The sequence below is a fragment of the Zeus faber genome, assembly GCF_960531495.2.
Source record: "Zeus faber genome assembly, chromosome: 4".
Classification (NCBI taxonomy): domain Eukaryota; kingdom Metazoa; phylum Chordata; class Actinopteri; order Zeiformes; family Zeidae; genus Zeus; species Zeus faber.
This window is the reverse complement of record NC_137191.1, coordinates 28486376-28495302: the sequence shown is the minus strand read 5'-3', so window position 1 is coordinate 28495302 and position 8927 is coordinate 28486376.

Below are 8927 nucleotides of genomic sequence, written 5' to 3'. Positions count from 1 at the left end.
CGTTTCAAACGCAAGTGCTCTCTGATTGGATACACGCCGGCTCGTTGTTTCCGGAAATGGCCTGCGACGTAGACGTTACGCCGCATTCCATTGGAACTCGGAAATTGGAGATTCGGCGGCCCCCTCTCCCCTCACTTCCGAGCTGATGTGTTCGTTTGCCTTCATTCATTTGTTTCGGGGAAAACATAGACGCCCGCGAGCAAATCTTTTTTGGTTGGCAACCCCCCGAATTCTGTAAGCTACAACACCTATGTTAACCTAACATGAGTATTTTGCCCGGAATTTGAACATAAATGGCTGGCCGTTCCTTTTCACAAATCCGAGTGGGCGGTGTGGTTTTTCCGTGTTCCTATATCGATGGAATGCAGCTGTTCTCTCCCCCCTTTATTTGTTATTATTTTCGATCTTTATATTCGGTTGTTTTTGTTTTTTTTCCAACAACCACTGCTTAACATCTGGTATTTCTAGCATATCAATATCACACCTTTCTCACGGTGTACTGCATGTGCGGGCGTGTGGTGTTTTTAAATAGAGTTTTACTAACCAAAGGTCCTACAGCGTGTGGCGCAGGGATGGGGTATTTTGTAGACAACCCGGAAGTCAGCATCGCCCTGGTTCCTTCGGCCAAAAGTGAATGGGATTTTCCCCACGGGGTTTGGGATCACTGCAGAAAATAAGCTCGGCGGAAAACAAAAGTTTATCACACGCAAAAGTTTTGTTCAACAAGACACAAATCACATCGTCACAAATGAACGCCACTTTTGTGATCTCTGAAGCGTAACTGCAATCGCCAGAAGTAAGAAGCTAACGTTCCACGGTCGTCACCACCGCGGTGACCGGGCTTGCTCAACCTTTCTGAAGAATAACAACTCGAAGCTGGGAGAGGACATGTCTGCAGAAGACCGAGAAAGGAGGAACAGGCTGGCTTTCTTTGTTTGGAGGCCGTGCTTTTGTGAATGGAACTGAAATATTCCCACCTGAAGAGGACGAGGCGGAAGTTGGTTTATTAATCGCCAGCTATTTATTCGAATAATCAGTCCACCTTAAATTGCTGCGATAACGTCATTTGGTCTGTAGGTGGCTCTATTTAGTGACTGAACTCTGTCCTGCACTGCAGAGGCCTCTGTTGAGAGACTTCCGAAATGACTCACCTGTTACAAATACTGTGTATTCAGAAAATTAAAACAAACAATGGCTGTCCAGGATGGCATTCTTCAATGGAATATATAAAAAATATATATCCGTAGCTAATATATGAAGCAACCAGAAACACAACATGACACGATGGACTCTAATTAATTGAGAAAGGCCAAACGTGATGGCACCTTCTGCTTAATTGTCATGACTTTACTTTAGGATTTTGTATTATTACTTTTATGGTGAATGGCATTTTTATTATTCACCTGGTATGCAGACTGTGGTGTCAATGTGTCATTGCATGTTATAACTAATTGCCATGTTCTGCCGCCCTTATTTTCAAAACATTGAAAAAATCGGACACTTTTATATGACAAACATTGTGACTAAATATCAGAATCCAGAATGACAAGAGATACGGTCTCATTGTGCCACTCAATTTGAAGTATGGACAGTAGGATATACTGTATATGAACACACTATAGGTGAGATGTATACAGAATGAACAGCAGTATAAAAGAGTCTGGTGCAAATGTTCAGTGGCTGGAGGAAGGTGTGTGGGGGTTATTCAGCGGCGACGCAGAGGTCAGCAGGGTGACAGCCGCAGGGAAGAAGCTGTTCCTGAACCTGCTGTTCCGGGAACGGAGAGTTGTGTAGCGCCTCGCAGAGCGGAGGAGGGCAAACAGTCTGTGGCCGGGGTGAGAGCTGACCCTGACCGTGCTGCGTGACCTCTGCTGACCTCGCTTGCGCTGGACAGCCCCAATGGTGGAGTGTGAGGAGCCGGTGATGCATTGGACAGTTTTCATCGCCCTCTGCAGTGCTTTACCGTCCGAGACAGAGCAGTTGCATATCATACTGTGACGCAGTGTTGTCTGTGTTGTAACACAACCAATACAGTGCTTTAAAAATAATGAGGAGAAGCTATTGAATTACTTATTTTAATTGAATCCCTGCTTTTCATTTAAGATGTGGTAGAACTATAGAAGTGTTATGTAGTAAAATGATTGTTTTACATGTAAAATAGAAACCGATGGTAAACAGTTTGTTTCCACATGGTCTATAGTTGGGAAGCCTAAAGGACCATGTCCTTTTCTAGTTCTAATGTCCTTTCCAAGTCCTCTTTCAACAAATTGCCATATCTGTGTGAAGTTGTTGATGTTTTGGTCTTTGTTGTTACTACCTTTAAACTGTAGGCGACTCTAAACTTAACACCACGTATAAATACAGAAACACAGACGGAGCATGAGTACGCCACAGCTTGGGGTGAGAGGGCGGGGTTGTTGATGAGGCTACACTTTGTCAATGTTCACTTGATATGGAGACAATCATTGCCAGGGTTCTTTCTAACAGCTTAAGGAAACTATCTTCTCCTGTGCATCCAGATTAAAATGGGTTCGTCCCTGCGAGATATTCACTTTCAAAGATATGCTGGCTATATATATAGACATATACACAGCTAAAAACACCAATTTGCTCTTTTTCCTTAAAACAAAAGAGGACTCTAGACTATTGAATGGAAATACAGTAAAATATCTTAATTAAAGATCTTCGTAATTGCTGGTATTCAATTGCATTGTATGTCATACACGAGTGTCACATTTTGAGACACTTTTGAAATAAAGGGGGAGGGCTTTATCAGTTGGGGAAGAAATACACATTGAGACTAGTCTGACATACCATGTTCTGGGATTCATAAAATATAATTGCTACTGTAAAAAAAAAAAAAATCCAGAGAAAATAAGAGTGGAGGAACATGGCAATTAGATAAAAAAGTGCAATGACACAATGACACCACAGTCTGCACACCAGGTAAATTATAAAAAATACATATTCATAATGAAAGTCAGAATAAAAAATCCTATAGTTAAGTCATGACAATTTTGCGGAAAGTGCCATCACTTTTTACCTTTCTCATTTAATTACAGTCCATCTTGTCATGTTGTGTTTCTCAATTCGAATAAGGAGCTGGCGAATATAAGGAGCCAACTACTGTACTTCCTCGTCCTTAGAGACATGGTTGGTGTGCCATATTTAGCACAAGGTACAATCAGGGTACAGTTTACTATGTTACTTAATTTCTTTCTTCTCTCTTTTGCATTAATGCCATAGGTTATTATTTTTTTAACGAACATTTCAATTGCACTAGCAAATTTATTTGAATTTGTTAAATATAGGGAGAGATGCCCTATGTTGCAAGCTGCTGAGCTGAATCTTTATTTTATTTTTAACATATATACAAACACTACATAAATGACGATGCAAGGTAAAGTTAACAGCGGTTAGTTTTAGTTACTCATTTCCCTCTTTATTTATAAAAAACAGAGAAAAATATCATTCTTAAAACATACCAGAGGATGCCACATTTCACACATTTTACTGTATCCTCATGTTCACACATTGTGACTTGATTCTGAACCATATGTTCCACATGTGCACTATATTTTTCTTAAAAGTTTGCAGTTCTCATCCCCTTGTTAGTACCCTCTTAGTGACCGAAAGTTTTCTATTTTGGTGTATTACCATTTATCTGGTCTAACACTTCACATCTGGAACCCCTTTGTTATTGCTCAGAGTCTCTATTTTTAATCTCCTTGGCGTATTTCAGGCTAAAAATATCTTGAACATGACAACTGCACTACACAGAGATTGAGGTCTCATTTGAACCAGGATGTTTCAGATGTCTTGTCGTTTGATTATTATCGATCCACATTTGGTGAAGAAATTTGTGGAAAAACTGTTGTAATTTTAATGGAAGGAGAACATTGGCGTGATTTGATTAGTTTGAGGAGAGGGGCGCTTTGTGACATCATCCAAAGTTATACAAGTCCAAGCTTCAGCTCTCGGAACTCATTCACATCTAGCCACTTGCACCCTGTGGACTGCATAGCGTTTGCACATAGGCAGACAACTTGAGTCGATGCTGCGTTTAAAGGAAACCCCAAAAACTATAAATGGACAAAGAAGCCGTTTTCGCACCGCAGGAAGTTCTAAGAACCTTTGGAGGAACCAAATCTTTCTTTGGTGTCCGCACTGCACGATCCAAGAAAGAAGAAGAAACAGTCTTTATTCGTCACGCAACACACCACACTACAACACATGCTTGCACACACACACACACACATGCTTTTGATGGTGGCCGGTGAAATGGATCCTCTGCATTTGACCCATCCTGGCTTGTCCTTCCTCCGGGGACACAGCCAGGAGCGGTGGGCAGCATACGTAGACGGGCCCGGGCAAAGATCGTAATTGTTAAAACACCGTTCTTGAGGGACATTTGAACTAAACATGAGAAACAGTCAGTGACATAAGTGCAAGGTGATTGGAAAAAATGCGAAAGTGAGCATTTATAACTATTCATACAAAATTTACTTCCAAGACGTTAAATCTACATTAAAATAAATAACTTCCCTTGCTGGGACTGGGAGCTACCCGACCAAGTTGCATCGCTAGTTACTAAAAGAGTGGACAGAACATCCATCCTGAGGAGTCACTCGTGTAAAAGAAAAGACCAAACAAATCTCAGAAAACCTTGAAAAAAAAGTTATGAAGCGAGTGAAAAAAAACGATGCAGTGTTCAATGTAAACTCAGAAAATTGTAATTCGCTGTGTTTTACAGAACCCGGAAAACCTGTAATACATACCCATGTATTGTTGCCTGTAGCTATGTTTATTACTTTTCATCCATTGTCTTTGTCTATTATTTCACTAAATACGAGAGGGCTAAGAACTCATGTTAAACGTAAAGCTACATTTCTATATTGCAAACAATATAATACTGACTCAAAGAATACAAACAGAGAAAAATGCTTATATTGACAGATTAGTGTCACGACCAGAACTGGGAGAGACCCAAACGCACGACACAGAAGGCAGGCGAAGGATGTTTTAGCCTGGACGGTGGAGCTGGCCAGGAGGACCCGGTCAGGTAGGGAGGGAGCAGGGCAGGGCAGGGACGATGATGACCAGGAGATGGGGTCCAGGATCCGGGTGGAGAGACGGGGGACCAGGCTGGATGGAGATGGACGGGCAGCCTTGGTCGACGAGTGGTGACAGACAGGTAAACCGGGCTGGCTGGATTTGGAGAGACAGACTGGGTCGACGAGAGGAGACAAGCAGGTAAGGGGAAGACGAGACTAACTAGGAATATGCACTAGGAACTTGGAAGGGAGCCAATGGCGCTACAACTCGGGAAAGCTAACAATTAGAAGGGTGACTACATCCCTGCTTATCTTAATTTCCGAATTCTTCCATCATTTTCAGTGGAGACTTCAATACTGCGCTGGACAATCACATTGACAGGTGGCCTTCAAGGAGTTCAGATTCCTCTAGTTCTCATGTGAAGATGTTCACTCATAGATTTAATTGAACTAATACGTGGAGCGAACAAGTCACAATCAAGCCAGTCACATATTTATCACTGGCTTATCTCCAAAGATTTGAAAAATGTTTCAACAGTCATTCTACCATTCTAACCATGCTGCCATTATCTGATCATAAGACTCCATATTTATATTCCTTTATCGTCTTCCTCCACTACCCTTTAATCCTCATACTGGACACTTAATAGTACTATTCTTAAACACAGAATAGTACCATTGCTGACATTGAAAGTGTGATGAGGCACTACTGTAACAAAGCTCTAAATGAAAATGTGTATCAGAGAAATTGTGAGTTATTAAGACATGAGATTTCAAAAAACCTGAGGAATTACAGTCGTAATTTAGCGAAAAGAAAAAGAGCAGATGAAAATGATGCAACACTTAAGATTGCATCTTTAGCTTCCAAACCAGTGGATGTCCTCACAGGGTCAGAAAAGATTGGGCTTATTGAGCAGCAGCATAGGTTGGACGAGATACATAAGCTTAAAACTGAAGGAGCATTTGTTAGATCATGTAGGAGAAGATGGCTCGAAGAGGGAGAGCAGAACTCTGCGTACTTTTTTAGACTTTAAAGACAACCAAAGAAAATAGAAAACTATTGTGCTGAGTTTTACATACATTTTTATACTTCCAAGTACTATCATCAGACAGCCTCTCACTTTTTTGATTTGATTGATTTTTTGATTCCTAATATTGATCAGTTGAATGAGGCAGATAGTGATTTTTGTGACCGCACTATTTCGTTGAATAAAATCACTGATGCTATAAACCATATAGAAAATAATCATCTGGAACAAATGGCTTCACTGCCAAATTTTATAAGCAGTTTTCTGTAAGCGTAGCCCCGTTTCATTAACAGAAAATACTGACAGAGGTTTACTCCCGACTATATTATGTCTAATCACCTTGATTTCTAAACCTAAAAAAGTTCCCCTGGTATTAGATAACTGGCATCCAAACTCCTTATTAAATAATGATTAAGTCTTTGCCCAAATACTGGCCAATAGATTTTCAAGATTCAAGATTCAAGATTTTTATTTGTCACATACATAAACATACTTTCATACATATATGCAGTGAAATGTAATGCAACGCACCCGGTGATAGCACACTGTCCTAGGAAAAAATAAAAATAAAAAATGTCTTTCTAATAGACCGACTAACTGACTCCTAAAACGTAATACAGTAAGTTGAATACTTATAGAATAAAATAAAAATATATAGAATAAAATACAATAAAAAAAATGAAATAAAATGGAATAGATAGAGGGAATATGCCTATGTATATACAGATATGTGCATTAAAGTGGCATGTGAATTAAAGTGGCATGTGAATGTAAATAGAGTGAGGTAGTGTTTGGGATAATACAGCACAGTATACAACAGTACGGCGCAGCAATACGGCATCACGAACAACCCTGAACAGTGATACAGTATGCGGTATAGTATGCTGCATATAGTACAGAAGGTAGTGGAGCCTATGTGTGTGGCTCAGTGAGGACCCCTGGTGAGGTCAGCATTGACAGTTCTAATGGCTTGCGGGAAAAAACTCTGTCTCAGTCTCTCTGTTCTCGCTGTGTGACTGCGGAGGCGCTTGCCTGACCGCAGCAGCTGGAACAGTCCGTTGTTGGGGTGATGAGGATCCTTCATGATCCTACAGGCTCTGCTACTACACCTCCTGGTGTATAGCTCCTGCAAGGGGGGGAGGGTGGTTCCAGTGGTACGTTCAGCTGAACGCACCAGCCTCTGCAGGGCCCGCCTGTCCTGGGCAGTACAGTTCCCAAACCAGGCAGTGATGTTGCCTGTCAGGATGCTCTCCACTGCTCCAGAGTAGAAGGACTTGAGGATCCTCACCGAGACCCGGAATTTCCTCAGCTGCCTGAGGTGGTAAAGACGCTGCTTCGCCTTTCTCACCAGAGTGTCTGTGTGTACAGTCCATGTTAAGTCCTCTGTGATGTGGACTCCCAGATATCTCCCAGATAACTCCCAGATTGAAATCTGTACTAGATACTATAGTTGATAAGGAAATCAAGAGGCACTTTAAACCTTTCTCCAATTATTGAAAAAGACCCAAAAGGTTCTCAACCACTGGTTACAAAGAGACATGTCTCTGGGAAGGGTTCTGCTCACTAAGGCAGAAGGTATGCCCCGTCTAACCTATGCTGCTCAGCAATTATATGTTGACAATTCAAAATGTAAATCGATTGATAGGATGCTAACTAATTTCTTATGAAAAAAAAATCAAAACCAACTATGTGTGAAAATCAGTAGTTCTAAATACATACAACAGTGGTGGGCTTCATTTTATAAACTTCAGCTCTCTTAAATGCATTCAAAATAAACTGGATCAAAGAATATCTTAAAAAAAAAAACCCAGACTACTATTTGGAATTTCATCTCTCATAACGTCTTTTCGCATTTACGTGGCCTAAAATGTATTCTACTTTAGAACTATAGTATTCAAAGAATCCCACTTAAACTTTCCAATTTTCATCAACAGATTATTATGGCATGGACGCTGATTTACAAGCACAATTTCTCTCGGCAAAGGGGTTATATTTAGAACGACTAATATTATATATAAGAACAAGTCATTATTTTATGATAAATAGTTAAACAATGATATTATACTAGTGAGCCAGATGTTTAATAAAAAAGGCCTGTAGTACAGCTACTCAGAATTTCTTGACAAGTACAATATTCCAATAACTCCAAAAGAACTTTCTATAGCCTTTGACGCTATTCCATCTGGTAAATACATGTTATTTGGGAAAGTCGACCACTCTCTGCCCCTGTGAGTGTTGCCCCCTGACCGAAATTCTGTCTCCATTAGGTAAAGTTTGTTTTTCGTTTAATAGAGGTATGAACTCCAGAATTATCGCTTTGATTCAGGACAACATGGTTTCGATTTCTGCAGCAACCTTTTTTTGCAATAAATTTGTGACTAATATTGACTCGAAAAAAGTTTGTTCCTTACCACAAAGGTTCCTTAGAACAAATAAGATCAAATAAGTTTTATTTAAATTGATCCATATATTCTGTCCAGTGAAACATTTCTTAAGAAAAGTTAAAGAGAGAAGTAGATGTAAATTGTTCTTTCTGTGAATTACATATGGAAACTTGCTCCCATCTATTTTGGTCTTGGAAATTAACATATAAATTGTGGAAAGATGTTAATTTTATAGTTGACAACATTTTCTCAGATTTTGCTTTTTACTGCTATTGCTATGACTATAGTGAAAAAAATGATAATGCATTTTTCCTTATTAATCTAATTTGACTTCTTGCCGAATTCCATATTCACAAATGTAAAATAAAAATAAAAATGGGATCTATTTGTATTTATGAAGGAACAATGCGTGTCAACAATTGATTCCTCACAAAACAATACAGCAATCAAAACAATGAATG